At 40.7% G+C, this 20,267-nt stretch overlaps 1 protein-coding gene across 1 annotated transcript in view; it reads left to right on the top strand.

Moving 5' to 3' along the window:
• LOC145410404 (uncharacterized) overlaps nucleotides 1–20,267 on the top strand; it is a 55,539-nt gene that overhangs the window by 34,415 nt on the left and 857 nt on the right. The window lies entirely within an intron of this gene.

Genomic DNA, 20,267 nt, shown 5'->3' with positions numbered 1-20,267 from the left:
AAAGTTAGTGAGCAGTGTTAGAGATAGAGAAGAGTTAAGTTAATGTATGGCAGGAATAAAGGGAAAAGTTAGTAGATTATGTGAGAGAAGAGTAAAGTTAGTGAACAGTGTTAGAGGTAGAGGAAATTAAAGTTATTAATTTATGTTAGAGATAGTGAAGAGTAAAGTTGGTGAATGAAGTTAGAGATAGAGAAGAGTAAAGTTAGTAATATTAGAGTTAGAGAAAAGATAGTGAATGATATTAGGGAGTTAGAAGAAAAGTTAGTGAATAATGTTAGAGATAGAGAAGAGTAAAGTTAGTGAATAATATTAGAGATAGAGAAAAGATGGTGAATGATATTAGAGAGAGAGAAGTAAAGTTAGTCAATATTGGAGGTAGAAAAAAGAACGACTAATATTAGATAGAAGTAAAGTTAGTGAAAAATGTTAGAGTTAGTTAGAGGAGTGTAAAGTTAGTGAATACAGATAGGTAGTAAAGAGGTAAGTTAGTGAATGTGAGACAGAAGATTTAGTGAATAATACTAGAGACAGTGCATCATGTTAGAGAGAGTTAGAAGAGTTAGGGTGAGGGTGTATCAGGCTTACTAGGAGTTTGAAGAGTAAAATGAAAGATGATAAAAAATATAGTTATAAATGGTAGAAAAACTTGAGTTAGGTGGGTAGGAGTGCGAGAGAAGTGATGGGTTAGTGACAGAGTGAGGTTAGAGGAATTAGTGTATTGTTAGAAGTTTGTATAGTGGAGTTAGAGGAGGGTAGGTTAGAGGAGAGGTGATTGAAAAGGGATAATAGTGAATGATGCTAGAGTTAGTGAATAGTAGTAGGTGTTAGAGAAGAGGTAGGGTAGGACAAATGTTAGATGTTAGAGAAGAGGTACTGATTAGTGTGAGAGAAAGAGTAGTGAATAATGTTTGAGAGGAGAGTGAAGTTAGTGAATAGAATTATAGTGAGTTTAGATGAAAGTTGGGTTGGTTAATAAAGTTAGAGTGAAGTTAGAGGTTAAGTTAGAGAGGTTAGAGGCTAGTAAAGTTAGTTAATAAAATTGTAGTGAGTTCAGAGGAGTGAGGTTAGTGAATAAAGTAGAATAAGATTAGAATATATTAAAGTTAGTGAAGGTAGAGGAAAGTTAGTGGAGTTAGAGGTAAATTAGTGAAGTTAGAGGTATGTTAGTAAAGTTAGAGTTAGTGAAGTTAGAGGTGATTTAGTGAAGTTAGAGGTAAGTTAGTGGAGTTAGAGGTAAGTTAGTGAGGTTAGAGGTGACATTGTATTAGAGGAACTTTCACTGAGATGGTGGTGGCGTGGTGTTGCCAGATGACGGGTGCTTGATATTCTACACGCCTGCTGTGTGTGTGTGTGTGTGTGTGTGTGTGTGTGTGTGTGTGTGTGTGTGTGCGGATTAGTTACCAAATCTGGGTATGTTTGTGTACGTGTGTGTGTGTGTGTGTGTGTGTGTGTGTGTGTGTGTGTAATAGTTTAGTAAATCCATGTTTGTGTAATTGTGTATGTATGCATATATGTATGTATGTGTGTATTTGAAGATAAGTTTACACAGTCCATCCATGTTTTTCTGTTTGTGTACATTGTGTGTGTGTGTGTGTGTGTGTGTGTGTGTGTGTGTGTAAAATACAATCCTTGAGTGGTAAGTTCTGTGTTATATAAGTGTTTTTGGGTGAGGTGTGTGTGTGTGTGTGTGTGTGTGTGTGTGTGTGTGTGTGTGTGTGTGTGTGTGTGTGTGTGTGTCTGTGCTAGGGTATGTTTGAGTTGCGTGCGTGTGTGTGTGTACAATACTGTATGTTTGATTAGTGTGCGTGAGGGTGAGTGTGTCTGGCAGATCTTGGCCTGTGTTTTGCATATCACTGCTTGTGTGTGTGTGTGTGTGTGTGTGTGTGTGTGTGTAGTGTGTGTGTGTGTGTGTGTGTTTCCATGAGTCTGACCTTTGTGCGTGTTTATGGTAATCAGCACACACACACACACACACACACACACACACACACACACACACACACACACACGTCCTATAATTATGTAGTATAATTTAGTCCACTTAGAAATAACTATGGTTTCTGTGAGATAAAATGTACTTAATATTAAATAGATTTTTTAAACAAATTTCATGGAAGGTGTACGATAGATACATGGATAGATAAATAGTAGTTGTGATAGAATTGAGAATGAGACGATAGATAGATAGGTAGATAGATAGATAGAAGGTCAATAACACTTCTTTCCCTTATCGCCCGTATCAGCTCACATTAACACGTTCTTACGCCTTTTAAATACTCTCTCTCTCTCTCTCTCTCTCTCTCTCTCTCTCTCTCCCCCCTGTACGAGTATATAGTGGTGAGACTAGAGTATGATGGAGGTTATGGGTATGGTGGTGATTGTAATGATGAATAGTGTATGTGTGTGTGTGTGTGTGTGTGTGTGTGTGTGTGTGTGTGTGTGAGAGAGAGAGAGAGAGAGAGAGAGAGAGGACGCTTTACCGAACAGCTCAGCCTCCCCTAAAAAAGGAAAAAAAAAAAAAAAAGGAAAAACTCTAAGGGATCCAATCTCCATTTTTCGCGATAAATGTACTGTAGTATCCAACCCTTGATTAAAAAAGAAAAAAGAAAAGTGTAGTGATGCAGCGTGAATATAATATGTGATTAATTTAGGCTTAGAACACTGGAGGGTTGTGTGAAATACTAGCAACGGAGTATAAAGTATTAAAGAAAGGTGAAATATTTCGGAGACGGATTGGAAAAAGAAATGTGCGAAGGATTTGGACACACACACACACACACACACACACACACACACACACACACACACAGGAAGGGACAATGACGTAAATAATAGTGTAGCATTATTTACCATACTTCATATCGACCAATACAGTGACGTTTTGTTGTACTGTTAATATGGCGACTTCCCATTGATTTTATTGACATTAGAAGAAATGTTTGTATCTGTATATACACTGTATATACACTGTATATACACTGTATATACACTGTATATACACTGTATATACACTGTATATGGCTAGTGAGGGAGTGATCGCCCTCTACCTACACAGATCAAAAGCCCTCGGGAGCAGGGGGGTGGTTGCTTTCTCAGGCAGAGGAACTCCTTGAGAGTGAGAAATGGCTGGGAAGCATGCCGGCACGTGACTGGCTACAGCATAGCTGGGTCTTTCGGGTGTGAGCAATCAGGCAGAGTTAGCTGCCTACTGCGACTGCAACACAATGGCGAGGTGTTCAGGAAGTTAGCCAAAGAAACCTTGATGGACTCTGAAAGAACAATAATGGCCCCCAGTCCCGTGCAGCCCTTAAATGGGCAGGGGGTGCTAAGAATCTCACGGTTTCCTCAGTTACAATCTAATTCCTTTGTCAATGCAAAAAATACAATTAAAATTGGTAACTGGAATGTGAGAACGCTAAATCATGACGGTAAAATCGATGAGTTAGTGAAGGTTTTTCAAAATTACGGACTTGATATTTGTGCTCTGACAGAAACTAGATTAACTGGAGTCGATAAGTTGGATTTGGAGGATGGTATACGTTTATTGATATCTGGCCGACAGGACGGAATGCATTATCAGGGAGTAGGATTGTTGCTGAGTTGTAAGGCAAATAAGGCTTTATGTGAGTGGGATCCTATAGATGAGCGATTGTTATACACATCGGTTTAAATCAAATCATGGCAACATCAGTCTGTTTTGTGTGTTATGCACCTACTAATGATGCATTCGATGAAAGGAAAGACACATTTTATAGAAAAGTTGCAAGAAGGAGTAGGAAGGGTAAACCTAGAGCATGATGTTTTGATCTGCGTTGGAGACTTTAATGCAGTAATGGGCTGTTCAAATGAGGGATTTGAGGCATGTATGGGTAAGATGGGAGTTGGTAGTAGGATGAGTGAAAACGGAGTGAGGTTTGGAAGCTTCTGTCTAGCAAATGACTTAGTCGTCGGGGGCACACTCTTTCAGCATTGCAATATACACAAGACTACTTGGGTGTCGCCATGTGGAAAATATAAAAATCAGATTGATCACATCGCTATCAGTAGGAGGCATAGAAGTTCTCTGCTAGATGTTCATGTTAAACGGGGAGCAGATATTGGTAGTGACCATCAACTCAGCATTGCAAAAATAAGGTTTAAACTTAAAAAAATCAGAAGAAGGAAAAAATCTGGTGTTGGTAGATACGATATTGTTAAGCTTTAGAAGAGAAGGAGAAGAAAAGGAGGAATCTCAGATTAGAATGCAGAAATAGGTTTTTGGTGTTGGAAACGTTGGAAGAGGGGGAGAGAAGTGTAGATGAGATGTGGGAGGATGTGAATCGTAAAGTTTTGCATGAGACTGCTGAATGTACGATTGGAAGGAGACATATGATTCAGGAGAAAGAAATGGATATCAGAGGAAACGTGGGATATGATAAAAAAGAGAGGTGAGGATAAATTGAGGAGTGAGATGCAATGCGTTGATGAACGAGAGATTGAATTAGCAAGAGCTGCGTACTGGAGTTTGAATTCAGAAGTAAGAAGGTTAGCTAGGAGAGATAAAAGAAGATGTGTGGATGAAAAGGTTGCAGAGACTGAAATCCTAATAAACAAAAATGATGGACAGAGTCAAAGAATAGCATATGAATCGATTAGAAGAGAACTGAGTGGTAATGCAGGTAAACGCAAGGAAATACCAATTAGAGACAGGGAAGGAAATTTATTGACCAAAGATGGAGATATTAAAAATAGATGGAAAGAGCATTTTGAGACAGTTCTTAATAGACCAATACCACCAGAAGAGGATATACCGTCTGCTCCAGGAAGATTTAAATATAGAAACAGGAGAGTTGGAGGGGCTTGCAGAAGTGGAGAAAGCAGTAAAACAGTTAAAGAATAATAGCGGCACCAGGGGAGGATTATTTGTTTATTTCCGGAAATGTTTAAAGTGGAGGGGGGATAGATTAATAATGATCTTGACCAAGCTATTCAATAAGATATGGGTGACGGGGTTACTACCATCAGTTTGGAAAGAATGGTGTAATTGTTAAAGTTCCTGAAAGAAAGGAGACCTGAGTGAATGTGGTAATTGGAGGAATCTCTTTGTCACCGATAGCTTTGAAAGTTTTCAGTAGAGTGTTGTTAAATAGGTTGGAGCCGGTGGTTGAGGGTATTCTGAGGGATGAACAGGCTGGTTTTAGAAAGGGATGTGGTTGCAATGATCAGATCTTTATAGTTAGGCATTTGATGCAAGCAAGTTAATGAAATGGAGAGTACCGTTAAGTCTTTGTTTTGTGTTGATTTTGAAAAAGGCTTTTGATAGTGTTTCGAGGAGAGTCTATGGGAAGATCATGAGACATTATGGAATACCAGAGGAGTTTGTGAGGGTCATTATGAACATGCATGAGGACACATTTTGTAAAGTGATGGTTGATGGGTTGTCTGAGTGATTCGTTTTGAAGTCAAGTCCGGAGTAATTCAAGGTGGTGTTCTATCGCCTTTACTATTTATGCATATTGGTCATTGATTACATTATGAAACGTAAGTTGGAACAGAAACCGGTGCAGGTATACTTTTGGGGAGAGAACAGGAAACTTTTGGATTTAGATTTATGCAGATGATATTAGTTTTGATTTGTGATGGGCCAGAAGAGATGCAGAGAGTGTTGGACTGTTTGGTGAGTGAAGGTCGCAAAGGTGGGTTTTGGTTATTAATTGTGGAAAAACTGAAATAATCAATATGAATATGGAAAATGCGCAGGAATGTGTAATTGGAGGTATGGTTGTAAAGCAAGTTGGATATGGTTTAAATATTTAGGTACTTATTAGTAGCTTTAAGGATGGTTCTTTGAACTTTGAATTCGAGAGGAAAGGTTAAAGAAGGCTAATCAGGCAATGGGAATGCTTAAAAATATTTGGAATAATAACAATTTCTCTGTGCATACAAAAATCAAACTTTATAAGGTAATGGTTAGGAGTATCTTAATTTATGGACACGAGTCTTGGTACAGCACAGTGACTATGGAAAATAAATTCTTGGTGTTTGAAAATAAAGCACTTAGAAGAATATTAGGAGTTAAGTGGTGGGAAAGGATACCAAATAGTAGAATTAGAGAAATAACGGGAGTGCAGCCGATCGATGAATATGTTAGATTCTCACGATGGAAGTGGCTAGGACATGTGTATAGGAGACAGGGAATAGTACGAGGTACACCAGGGTGGGTGGCACCTGGTAGGAGAGGTAGAGGAAGGCCAAAAGAGACGTGGGTGAGGACAATGAGACGGGAAGCTGGAGATGAGTGTTGGGGAGATCTTGAGGAGTTAGCACAAGATAGGATGTGGTGGTGTGAGTTCATCGAGGCCCTATGCATCCCCGAGGGTGCCACAGGAAATGATTGATTGATTGTTTGTATCTGGGGGTAAGGCACGATGAGGTCTGTTGTGTCCAAGTATCACCATCACGATACCTTTATATTAACGTAGGAAAGACGTCTAGTACTGAAGAGCTTACTGAGGTATAACATGATCGTGTACTGAAGAAGGTTTCCTAGATTAACTTGTGCAGTCTCATGGTGTTATTATTTTCCATTTGTTTTGTTTGTGTTCGCTTGTACGTTTGTTTTTGGTATCAAGACGATTTTTTGAGCTTGGAGGAAACATTTTTGATTTGCGGTGATTAGGTATAGCCTTCGGTAATAGAAATAGCTTTTAAATAATAGAGGACTTTCCTGAGTTAAGTGAAAATTTTTAGTGCTGACATGGGGTAAACAGAGAAAAGAAAAGAAAGAAAGGAAGTCACCGAATTAGTATCCCAGGTTCATCTGAATGTGAACCCTATGAACTGCAGGATGAAGTTGCTCCTCTCCCGCAGCTTACCTTCCTCCGTTCAGGGGATAGGGAGGGAGTTAAGGGACGTGTGTATAACCAGGCAGCTTCACCGCACACTTATCTCGGTGGCGTCACACTAACGCGTCTCTCTTCATCTCCCTTCACCGGACTGGGAAGGTGAAAATAGGAGTGTGAAGTGTTTGCATTATGGTGGGGTATGTCCGTGTTATGGGGTGACGGGGTGTGTGTGTCCCCTGGGGTGGATGGATGATTACTAGCGGCGGCAGGAAAGGTCAGAGGAAAGGTCGGATACAGCGAGTTTGTTTTTAACCTGACCAGCATCCATAACTCCTTTCCTTTAAGTTCGTGGCTCAGTATACCATCATCCATAGTCCCTCTCCTCTCAGTTCGTGGCTCAGTATACCAACATCCATAACCCCTTTCCTCTCAGTTCGTGGCTCAGTATACCAACATCCATAATACCTCTCCTCCCAGTTCGTGGCACAGTATACGAGCATCCATATCCCTTTGCCTGTCAGTTCGTGGCACAGTATACCAACATCCATAACCCCTTTCCTCTCAGTTCGTGGCTCAGTATAGTTAGAACGGAACTTTGATTTGACCTGTGTGTTTATTCTAACCTGACAGATCCCTAACTCTTATACAGCTTAGTTTATGGTCAAGAGGGATGAGACTGGAAGGTTGATTTGACTAGTGTGCTTGTTCTACCTCTTTCAGCCAGTTGGGGTGTAGTCAGACTGGAGGGTTGATTTGACTAGTAACCAAGGAGACTCATTCCTAAATCATAACTAGGGTTCATCAGATAGGCAGGCACGACTCGGTAGACTGTTCAGAGTGTGGGAGTTGCCCAGTTCCGTTTTTTTATACCTATCTGTTGGGGATTTTAATGTAGTAATGTCTTCTCTGATAGAAATGTTGATAGTCTAGTGTTATTTTTCTTTCATTCAGTGTCTTCGGGATACTTTAACATTGTCACTGTAGCAGTCCGTAGGAGGCTCATTGCGGGCCCGGACTCTTTCTCCAGATAGAGAGTGATAACCAGGATTAGCCCTTCCCCCATGCTGGCCAAGTACTAGTGGTAAGGGGTGTTTGTAGACAGTGATGCATGTGAAAATCAGAGTTTGGTAATGGCAGTGTTTGTGTCATAGTGTCATGGATGCCAACTGACGGTGCAGACGTATACAGTATAAGTCTACAGAAAGGATCATATCACCAGCGGCCGCATTAAATGTCCGATTCGGTTTACCTCTGGACTCCCCCCCCCCCCACACACACACACACACAGGTGGCGAGACGAAGGCGCCACCACCGAGCCGGCTCGATCTCCTTCGGGGGACATTAATGTTTAGGCTGCATCTTATTGACCCTGAATGCTACTTCATTGGGGAAAGAAGAAAAAAAAAAAACGCTCAGCTTCCACTCACTATCATCTTTACATAACAAGATCTCCGTCGACTACAGTTACGTGCAGCAGCATTGCCTTGCTAATATGTTAGTTGATTTTTTCCCAATTATTGTGTTTTCGAAATGGAATCATCTGAATTTGGCTCAACCCATTCAGCCCGACGACCTATATACCATATTATTTTATTCAGTTTAATAGAGTTTTGGAACTGGGGTAGTTAGTGGTAGGCTGCGGTAACCGCTTTACAAATACGGTCTTCTCCGTACTTGGAGCAGCAAAAATAATTTTCCATGTTTATTTATTTTTTTGTTTCACTTGCTCTATGGACATTACTTCATCCCAGCCATGGGTGAGAACAGACGTTGCGATACTTCACCCCCCCACACACACCTGTGTGTGTGTGTGTGTATGTGTGTGTGTGTGTGTGTGTGTGTGTGTGTGTGTGTGTGTGTGTGTGTGTGTGTGTGTGTAACCAGTATAGGTGTCAGTAGAGACCTCTGCATCGTGAACAGATGTCATACAGTACCTGGGAATGTTTATTAATATTGTGAAAAGATAGTCCTGTGCAGTGATCATTAACCTAGGTGTCAGTATACTTGGTTTTGTGATAATGTAGGACAAAAACTTAGAGGTGATGCCAAACAACAGTGACAAGAGAAAGTCAACAAAAAACACGGGCCAACTCTGACCTGGCATGACCACACTCACATCTTCCAAACTGTACTGTTGTGGCTCTTCTTAACACCGTTCGTATTATATCATTAGCTGTTTCCTTTAATTGCATTTCAGCATAAGGGCGGCCACAATAACCAGACATAATGACAGAGAGGCAATTGAATAAACAGCTATTTCTTGCCAGATAAAACAGACATTTCTATATTTGGTTACGCATGTTAGTTTTAATTTGGAATATTTTTTTTCTTTGCTCTATGTTGACAGGACTGGTGTTTATTGGCATCACATATTGGTTCCTTTATTATAAGAGGTCCCTGGATTTTATAAAGGCATGTATCTACGTATTTCATTGCTACTTAAAACTGAATTTACCTTTCTCGTGTAACTACCTCCACTTCCTTACCTGTAATTTTCCTTTAATAGATTAGTCAGGTCAGGGTATCAGAATTTAACCCCTTCATTCGGATTATATATATATATATTTCTGTTACAGTCATGCTACCTTAGGGAAGTGAAAGTGAAAAGATTATGTATAGGGATGGTCGGTGGATGGTGTGTGGGTAGGTACGTGGGAGTGAGGAAGGTGATATATTTACTGATAATATTAAGGCCTATTGACTGCTGCTATGGACATTCAGGCTTAATCTCTCTCTCTCTCTCTCTCTCTCTCTCTCTCTCTCTCTCTCTCTCAGTTAAATAAAGAATGAAACCAGAATGAAGTGCCGTGCTAATGAGAGATTATATATACATTTATAATTAGTTATATTTTTATCGACGTCACCGATAAATGACTGAGTTAGAGGCGTTACTATAAAAAAAAAGAAAATATATGATGAATGCAGATTTTCGAAAGTGAGGGAAAGTTAGCTAAGTATACGATGAGAATAAATAAACTTGAGAGATAGACTGGATAGAATGTTAAAAAAAAATAGAAATATACAAAATGCGAGAGAAATTATACCAGATTTATAAAAATATGTATGTGGAAGAAATATTTAGTATATATATAAAATTGGAGGTAAATTATAGTCAAATTATATATGAATAAGATAGATGAAATATAAAGGTAGAAAAATTACATGGAGCATAAGAAAATGTGAATAATGAAAAGGTAGAATGAATAGGGATACATATACACAAATAACTTAAAGTAACTTAAATAAAAATGTGGTAAAATTCTTTGATACGGTATATAAAATGAAAACTAATTTGGAATATCTAAAAGAGTATGAATGATAAAAATGGATCAGAAAACACCGTATGTAAATGGAGAGTCGTGCATAGGCTAAACACATTGGCCTAAATATAAGGTAGATTAGAAGTATGTAAAACCAGAGAGAGTTAATTGAAATATGTGGCATTGTTAAGGCAGGTAAGGAGAGCACAGTATAAACACATCAAGGTAAGAGAGAAGAGAGATGTGTAAAATGGCACAGGTTTCTGGTTTGATAGAAGTTTGTAAAATGGGAGACAGATTTTTATAGATGAGATAGAAATATACGGTATAAAATGGCAGACAAATTTCTCGATAGATGAGATAGAGATATTTATAATGAGAGACAGATTTCTAGTTAGAGGAGATAGAATTAAAGAATTATATAAAATGGTAGACAGATTTATAGATAGATGAGATAGAAATATGTGAAATGGCAGAGATTTCTAACAGATGAGATAGAGGTGTGTATAAGGGCGACAGATTTTCTAGATAGATGAGATAGAAGTATGTAAAATGGGGGACAGATTTCTAGATAGGTGAGATATATGAGTAAAATGAGACAGATTACTGGATAGATTAGATAGAAATGTGTAAAATGAGAGAGATTTCGGTGAGGTATATGGAGATGTTAGAGTGAGGCAGGATATAGACAACAGCACCCACACGAACGTTAGCCATCAATACTCCTCCCACCTGGCTCATTCTCTGGGCAGGTGTTGGCTATACTGCGGCGGCCATCTTTCTTGTTTACAAACATTATTATCAGCCGTACACCCGCCATTTTTAAACCTACTTTCGGTATGCGTAGTTATTGGGATGTTTAATTTACCTCTCGAGGGTATTTGGGTATTGGTGTGTTCTTGGTTTCACGGGAGAATTAAATGTGATAAATGTTGTAAAAAGTGGCATCGCGCAAGGTGGCAGTCCCCTTCGGTTGCCTCCGGGATGAGTCAGACAGCGGCAGTGTCTATGTGACTGTAGTTGTGAGAGGGTGTGTGTAATATCACTGTGGTACCGTAGTCATTCGTGAGTGAGATGCCCGAGTCGATGTTATAAAAAGCTTGTGATGTGTTATGCGTGATATGGAAGATAATCGTGGAAATAATAATAATAGAACATGCACATAATAACGAAGCCTTACGGTAGATGATGTCACTTATAACTTCCTGTCATGTCTACGAGATACTATGATTACTTCCGCTGCACAAGGAAATGATCCTTTTAAGGCTTCTACGGAATTTTGTATCCCCTTAACTCATACATGGCTAATTAAGTGCGTAAAAAATAATATATATGTGAGGGTAGCGGACGTGTGGGTGTGGTGGTGTGGTTAGGTGGGCGGACACTGTAGGGGTGGGTGTGATTGATGGGCGGGGTGGGAGTGATTGATGGGCGGGGTAGAGTTTAACGTGAACGATGTGTTGATGGTGCTGCTAAAATTCCCATGTCTTGTTGAGGTAATTTGTGTAGTTTCACGTTATTTTGTTCTTTTTTCAACGAGTAATTGATGGGCGTTGTTGAGTTTGAAGTGATGTTATGATGCTGATAATTCCAGTGTCTGGCTGGATGGTTTGTTATAATTCTTTATCTTTTTCTGTATATTTCGTAGGATATTCAGGTAGTGGTATAAATGACTGATGAGAATTGTAGAGTAAAACTGAAAGATTATATTGATAAGATTTTTATATTGCGATTTGGTGATTTATGATATTTTTGAAGAGCATATACCACATGAACTTAATTTCAGGAAGTTATTGATGTACTGAAGGATGTTTTTATGATACTAATATTATTTCTGTGTTGCATTTGGGTAGTATATTGTTTTAGTAGACTATATTGTGCTTCAGTAGGTATTAGGGTAAAACAGAAGGTTTTGGTGAGTGTTGTATAGCTGAAAGTTAGCCTACCCATGTGTTTGTGATAAAATGATACTTTGTTGTTACAGTTTCGTTATTTAGGGAAAGTTTTTGATTAACGTTATCCAGCACAAAGAGAAGGCCTGAGAGAGAGAGAGAGAGAGAGAGAGAGAGAGAGAGAGAGAGAGTATTGAGGCTGAGGGAGAGAAGGAGGGAGAAGGGTAGAGGTAGCTGGGAAGAGGATGGAGGAAGGTAGGTGGAGGAGGAAGAGGGTTTGTGGGAGAAAAGGAAACATTGAGATGGAGGAAGAGAAGAATTAAACCTGTAGACAGAGTGAGAAGAGCAGGAGCTGAGAAGGATGGATGTGGGTGGAGGTGAAAAAGATGAAGATGATTAGAGGTGAATATAGGTAGAGGAAGAGGGGAAGTGGAAGAAGTTGGAGGAGGAAGGTAGAGTTGGAGAGAAGTGGGGGTGGGGGGGAAAGGTAGAGGCAGAGGTGGTGAAGAGGTAAACTGTGTGTAGAGGTTTGTAGAGAGAGAGTGGGAAGTAAAACATAAGGTGTATAAGAGAAGTGTGTGTGTGTGTGTGTGTGCGTGTGCGTGTGCGCGCGCGCGGGGAATGCGCAGTTTGTATGGCCTATAAGTATGTAGCGTGGAATATTTTGTGTGTGTGTGTGTGTGTGTAACCTTTGTGGAGTACGTGCGTATGTGTAGCCTGGCAATTTACTAGTGTACATGTCGAGTGGGTTGGCTCCGGGGTATGTCATAGTAAAAACACTATTATTATTATTATTATTATTATTATTATTATTTGTGTCCTCCTCTTTGTTTTCCATTCCTACTCTCTTCTCGCTTCTTTACCATTTCTATCTTTTCTCCTCTTTCCTTATCGTCTCTTTCCACTTTTCCCTTTCTCTCGCCTTTGTATCCCTCTTGTGTTTTCCTTTTATATTTATTTTAGTAGTGGCGAAGTATTGTTTTGATTTTTCTTCGTCTACCTTTTCTGGGACTGTCAATTTTTTCTTTAATTTTCTTTACCTACGTGTTTTTATCAACTTTACTCTCTTTTCAGTTCTACCTTTTATTGTGTTCACTTGTCATAGTTTTCTTCTTTTTTCCTTATTTGTCTGTACGTATTCTTGGCCCAGACTGCTATCTCTCCATCTTGAATACTTAGTTGTGATGAGAGATTAACACTAAAATCATGGTTCTAATCACGATGTTATGGAAAGGGTGTAGAGCCATAACATTGTCTTATTGTGCCATTCAGTTACGTGAAATGAGGCGCAAAGGGACAAAATTCTAGACCAGGTTAAGGTAAAACAACTATAGGATTATAAGTCTTTCACCTTAGCCCAGATATTCGTCGTTATGCAGATTCACGTAACTCCTTTCCATAGCACTTCATCGTGACTAGCAGCATATCCTGTTGTTCATCTCTTGTTCACCTCGTCTTGTTCATGTTAGGGAGTTAAGGAACGTTTGTATAGCCAGGCAGTAGAGGCGCCTAGTTTTATCGGTGCCACCACGTGAAGGCCTCCTCACCACCATCCCATTCTGTAATACTTTAAAAGCGTCATCGTAAGGAAAGGGTTCAGATTTTTCCTCCACCACATTCTTCTCTTCCCCTCCTGTTTTCCCTCCACCGTTGCTGTATTTCTTCCTTCCCTCAGTTTTCTCTCCTTTCCTTCCAGTCTTGCCTCCTTCCCTCCTGGTCTTCCATTCCGTCTTCCGATTTTTCTCTTCCACTACCTTCCACACAGGTGTATAATTAAGCAGGTGTTTCTCTCTCTCTCTCTCTCTCTCTCTCTCTCTCTCTCTCTCTCTCTCTCTCTCTCTCTCTCTCTCTCTCACTACCTTCCACACACAAGTATAATTAAGCAAGTGTCTCTCTCTCTCTCTCTCTCTCTCTCTCTCTCTCTCTCTCTCTCACTACCTTCCACACACAAGTATAATTAAGCAACTCTCTCTCTCTCTCTCTCTCTCTCTCTCTCTCTCTCTCAGTGCATATTGTCATCACTCACCAATATCCAGGTAATTATTCTCTTAGTTTTTTCATCACCATTGCATTATGTATTATCTAAGCAGAAATGTAAAAACTCTTAAATTTCTCGATATTCTAAATTTTTATGCCTAATTTCGTGTATTCATCTTTATTCATTATTTTTCACCACTTAAAGCTGTTCACTTCTTTTATTTTATTTTTCACGTTCTGCATTACCCTCTTCACTTCCTTCATCTTTCACGTCTTCCTCCTCTCCATACCATCATCTCTTCCCCCATTCCCTCCCCTCTTCATTCCGCTTTTCATCTTTATTCATCATCCCTCCCTTCACTCCTCTATGCATCTCAGTATTCATTTTATTCATTCCCTCGCCCCTTCCTTTCCCCTGTATTCATGCCACTCATCTTCTCCCTCATTCCATTCCTCTCTTACCGTCACCTCCTCACGTTCACTCTTCCATCTTTTCTCTTACCTCTCATTGTATATTTTTCTTCTATTACTTAAATCATATCTTATTTACCTCTTTATGCAGCTTCGACCCTTCCTTCACTTTCCTTCTTCATTTCTTTCATTTCTCCTCTCCCTTTATAGGTTCCATCCCTGACCCTCGCTTTCCTTCATTCGTTTATTCACTCATTTCCACAGCATTTATCATAGTCTGATTTTCCCTCATTTATTTTTTTATTCACGTGTTTACAACTTTCATCTCTCAGCATCACTCTCCTTCCTTCATTCGTTCATTCCATCATTCACGTTTTGGCAGTTTATTCCTTCCTTCTTTCCGTCCTTCCTTCCTTCAGTCCTTATTTACGCAACCTCCACCTTAGCCTCCCATCCCTTCCTTTATTCGTTTATTCATTCATGTTATAACAACACACACCTCAGCATCACCATTCCTTCCGTCCTTCCTTCCTTCTTTTCTTCAGTCCTATATTTATACAACCTTCATCTCTGTCTCTCATTTCCCCATTCATTTTTTCTTCATTTACTTCTTTACAATATACACCTCAGCATCACTTCATTTCTCCCTCCCTTCTTCCCTCATTTCATCCATCCATCCTTTCTTGCTTTCCTTCTTTCTTTCTTTTTATTTCCCTCCCTCCTTCCTTCCTTCCTTCCATCCATCCATCCATCCATCCATCCATCTACTGTATCTATCCATCCTTTCTTTCTTTCATTTTCTTTCTTTCTTTCCTTCCTTCCTTCCTTCCTTCCTTCCCTCCCTCCATCCTTCCTATACTTAAATAGTGCAACCTCCATCTCAGTCTCCCACTCCTTCGCACAACCTTCACTCTCACTGTCTGTCTGCAACACCAAATTCCACTCTGACTATTTCTCTTCTTGTGCTGCTTCTCCATTGTATCGCTGCAGATGTCGCCAGGCTTGAGAAAACAGTGCCTCTCTCTCTCTCTCTCTATCTATCTGTTTATCTATCTATCTCGTTTCCCACACCCATTCTTACCCTACTTCCCAACAAAACTCTCTCTCTCTCTCTCTCTCTCTCTCTCTCTCTCTCTCTCTCTCTCTCTCACACACACACACACACATCTCGTCTCCCACACCCATTCTTACCCCACTTCCGAAGAAAACATAAAGAATACAAACAATCATGGGAAAATAACACATCCCATTTCAGTCTTATACCCAGCGGCAGAAGGGATGCCAAGTAACATCCATTTTGAGAGCCAGAATCGCGAAATTGGCGCCAAATAAGGGTGTTTTGACGCGAAAAAGTTGTCGCGGAGTAAGTACGTGCTGGTGGGAGAATTCGGCGCTATTGTTTTCCCGGGATGGCGAGAAAGTGACAGCACCGAGCCCTCCAAATTGTTGTTTACGTTTTGCTATCAGGCTTGTGTGTAGGGGTGGGTGGGTGTGGGTGAGGTGGTGAGGTAGGGAGAGGGTGTGAGTGGGTGTTGTGAGGTAGGGAGAGGGTGTAAGTGGGTGTTGGTGAGGTAGGGAGAGGATGTAGGTAAGGAAGATGTAAATGGATGTATATATTGTGTTAATAAAGTGTGTGTGTGTGTGTGTGTGTGTGTGTGTGTGTGTGTGTGTGTGTGTGTGTGTGTGTGTGTGTGTGTGTGCGTGCGTGCTTGTGTGTATCCTCATTATCTTCACCTCAGTCGTGTTTTGTGATGATGTGATAGTGGCTTTGCGTTCAGTACCGCGGTTGAGAGAGAGAGAGGAGAATATTATGTAGAAAGACTAAATATAGAGTTTGCTGAATTATTTGGAGGTCGCATGTGGAGAGAGAGATTCATTATTGTTTTATAAGGCAGAGAAAAAAATATTATTAAGTACTATATTCTTTGCTCAAGTGGGGGAGGGAAAAGAAGACAGTATCGCTAAGAATTATATATGTACAGTTCCGGAAAATAATATCGGTTCACATTTTACTCGATCGGATTTGAAACTCTTACGTACTATTCTGAAATGTGTGCTGGGGTCCGGGGATGGCAACACTGGATTTCAGAATACACCGCTCACAGTCTCCGTATTTATCGTGAGGAAGTGGATCAGTATTTATGCCCGCGACTGTACCTTATTTAAATAGAATACCGAGGCTTCCATTTTCTTTCGTTTTCTTTTTTGCAAGACATGGGGGGAAAAGATGGGAAAACATTTTTTTGAAGTATTATTTCACTGTGCTTAAATGCAAAGGAATATCATGCTTTAATTAATACTGTAGGCTTAACCAGAAATATTTATTGCTTGTTTTACTGTGGTGTGGGTTCCTAGCTTGGGTAATATTATACATTTTTAGTGCATTAGTATTATTCTCTCTCTCTCTCTCTCTCTCTCTCTCTCTCTCTCTCTCTCTCTCTCTCTCTCAGGTGTGTAGCAGGCAATTAGCTAAGTGTGTGTAGAGTGGAACACCTGCCCAGTTCTGCCAGTGGGGGGAGGAAAGTGGCTGGAGGGAAGGAGGAAAGAAGGAAGGAAGGAGGAGGGGGAGGAGAAATATAGGACCTAGAATGGGGAGGAAGATGGGTAGAAGCAGGAGGAGGAGGGAAGACGGAAGAACAGGAGCAACTTGAGAGGTAAAAAAAAAAAAAGGGAAGAAGAAAGTGGGGAGAAATGAAAGGGGAGGCGTAAGAAAGTGCCTTGAGGGACTGGGAAAAAGGCGGAAGAGGAAGAGGGAAGAAGAGAGGGAAGGAAGAGGAGGAAAAAGAGAGGAGAGGGACAAATGGGGGAGGAATGGCAGGGGGAGTGAAAAAGAAGTGGAGTTAGTGGAAGAGGTGGGAAGAGGAATAGAGGAAAGGGTGAGAGAGTTATATAGAAAAGAAGTAGGGGATGGGGAATGGAAGGTAAGGGGAAGAAAAATAATGTTCAAACGAGAAGGAAGGAAAACGTAGGAAGGGGAGAAGATGTTAAAAGAGAGAGAAAAAAGAGGAATGTGTGTGTGTGTGTGAGAGAGAGAGAGAGACGGAGGGAAGACCGTAGGAGGGAGAGAAAATGTTAAGAAGGGCGTTACCTGTATTGGAGAGAAGGGAGAAGTAAGAGAGAGAGAGAGGGAGGGAAAGGGAGGAGTAAGAGAGGAGAGGAATTGAGAGGGGGGAGCAAGGAGAAGTAAACTGGAGGAGAGAAAAAGAGAGAGGGGGAGGGGAAGGGGAGGAAAGACATTGCTGGAGGAAGAGAATGAGATGGGAAATGGAGGGAGTTGAATTTAGGAGAGGCGTAAAGAGAAGTGCAGGGAGGGAGAGAGAGAGAGAGAGAGAGAGAGAGAGAGAGAGAGAGATTTAAGTTTTTTAGAAGTGGGAGAAAAGTTTATTAAAGAGGAAGGAAGAACGTGAGAGAAGAAGCTGAGGAAAGGAGAAAGTGATGAGGAAGTGAATAGGGGGCGTAAAGCAATTGAGAGAGAGAGAGAGAGAGAGGGAACGTGTTATGAGTACTAGGTCCCTTTATGTACAGTGTTATACCCGGTACCACCACACTTGCGTACATACATACATACATAAGGTCTGTAGACATACATACATGCATACATACTATGGACTCGGTACTGTACATTCATACTTAAATATTTATAACACACACACACACACGCACACACACACACACACACACACACACACACACACACACACACACACATACACACAAAGTCAGATTGATTTTTTTATGCACGCACTGCACAGTGTGTGTGTGTGTGTGTGTGTGTGTGTGTGTGTGTGTGTGTGTGTGTGTGTGTGTGTGTGTAGTAATATGCTAACTCAACCCTAAGCCCCAAAGAACGACAAATCAGCAGTCATTCTACTCCAAGCTCTAGAGGTGTGAGGGTTGAGAAAATATGCAGATTAAAACATATACCATAGAGAGAGAGAGAGAGAGAGAGAGAGAGAGAGAGAGAGAGAGAGAGTAGGGGATGGAGACTGGAAGGAAGGGGAAGAAAAATATTGTGAGGGCGAGAAGAAGGGAAGATGTAGGAAGGAGAGAAAATATTGAAAGAGAAAAAGAGAGAGGAGTGTGTGAAAGAGAGAGAGAGAGAGTGACGGAGAATTTACGGGGACTTCTGGGCCTCAGGGAACGGGCTCTTAAACCTATGCCCAGATTCAGACACGTAAAATTAATAGATAAATGAGTAGATAATTGAGGGCGTGATAAGTGAGGGTATGGCGTAGTGTGGTTAGTTATGGTAGTGATAGTGGTTGCTGGGGTGGTGGAGGTAGTTGTGGTTGTGGTGTGGTGGTAGTAGTTGTGTAGGGAGAAATGACTGTTGAGGGAAAAATGGTGATTGTGGTTGTTGTGGTGATAGCTGTGGTGGTTGTGGTAGTGTAGGTAGTTGTGGTGGCAGTTGTAGTAGCTGAGAATGTAAAAGTGGCATTTGTGGTAGTTATGGTGGTAGATGAACACTGAAAGGATAAGTGGTTGTTGTGGTAGCAGTGGTAGAGTTGAAGTGATGGTTGTTGGTAGTTGTTGTAGTAGTAATGGTTGTTGGTAGTTGTGATAGTAGTAATGGTAAAGGTAAATAATGTGGTTGTGGTAGTAGTGGTGGAGAAAAAAGTCCTGTAGCGGTAGTTGTGGTAGTATTGGTGCTAGGTGTAGAATTAGAGATGGTAGTGGTGGTAGGTGTAGAGGTAGCAGTGTGGTAGTTGTGGTAGGTGTAGGGGTAGCAGAGGTGGTAGTTGTGGTAGGTGTAGACGTAGCAGAGGTGGTAGTTGTGGTAGGTGTAGAAGTAGCAGTGACGGTAGTAGTGATAGGTGTAGAGGTAGCAGTGGTAGTAGTTGTAGTACTCGTAATTAGGCTGTACAAACGCACAAACAGCCTCCACCCCCAACTTTCACTTCCCACCCCGGGGCGATGACAGCCTTGGGCGGTTAGTGGCGGTTTGACTCCAGTTTGAATTCAAAAGTTCAAATTGTAACGGTTTCTTGACGTTTAAAGTGATTGGCTCCCCGTCTGGGAGAGAAAGTTTTGACTGTAAGGCGAGGTAGAGACTAATGGCGGCAGTTAAGACCGTTATTAATTGAAAGTTTGAAATGCAACGGATGTTAGGCGTTTAAACTCCCCAACAGTCTGGCCTGGAGCAGTAAGAGAAACTTGTTGCCATTGCAGAGGTGGAGACTTGCAGTGGGGAATGTTGCAGGAGAATGTGAACTCTTTCAGGCCGAGGACGTCTTTGTAATGAAGGCAGTACTCGTATTTAACCCTCCAAACTCTCCAGACTGAATAAAATCGTCTGGAAGTAGCTAACACAATATAAAGACAGTACTGAAGGAGGTAGAACGTAAGGACCAGTTAAGACCAGTTTAATGTGGTGTTGTGAGAATACGCATCTTAAATGTATGTTGGAAGGTCAATAAAAAACACGATTGTCTGTGCGTTTGAAAAGTAGTAGTAGTAGCAGTAGCCGTTGTTGTAGTTGTTGTTGTAGTAATAGTAGTAGTTGTAGTAGTAGAGGAAGAGGAGGAGGAGAAAGAGAAGAAGAGGAGGAGGAGGTAGAGAAGAAAAAGAATAATTTTTTTTTGTATGTATAGTATGCCTGCTTGGAATGAGTGAATGAATGAGTGTATTGTAGCTGCCGGCACACACACACTCGTTATAAAGACAGTATATGAGAAATCACATAATTTTTAACCCCATCCATCTGATGACGTATTTTTGTATCTTCTTACTGCTACCAGAGGATTATTTTAAACTTATGGCGTCTCGTACTGAAGGGGTTTATTAATACCCAACCACTTTAAAAAAATATTAAAGGTGAATAATATCGTCTAAGTAGCGAGAATATAGTGGAAAATTTGTCATCGGGCTGAAGGAATTAAGGCGAATTCCCGTCCACTTAACCA

Source organism: Coenobita brevimanus, chromosome 85 (assembly GCF_032717465.1).
Source record: "Coenobita brevimanus isolate Jiangsu-jjx chromosome 85, ASM3271746v2, whole genome shotgun sequence".
NCBI classification, from domain to species: domain Eukaryota; kingdom Metazoa; phylum Arthropoda; class Malacostraca; order Decapoda; family Coenobitidae; genus Coenobita; species Coenobita brevimanus.
This window is presented reverse-complemented; position numbering and strand designations above follow the sequence as displayed.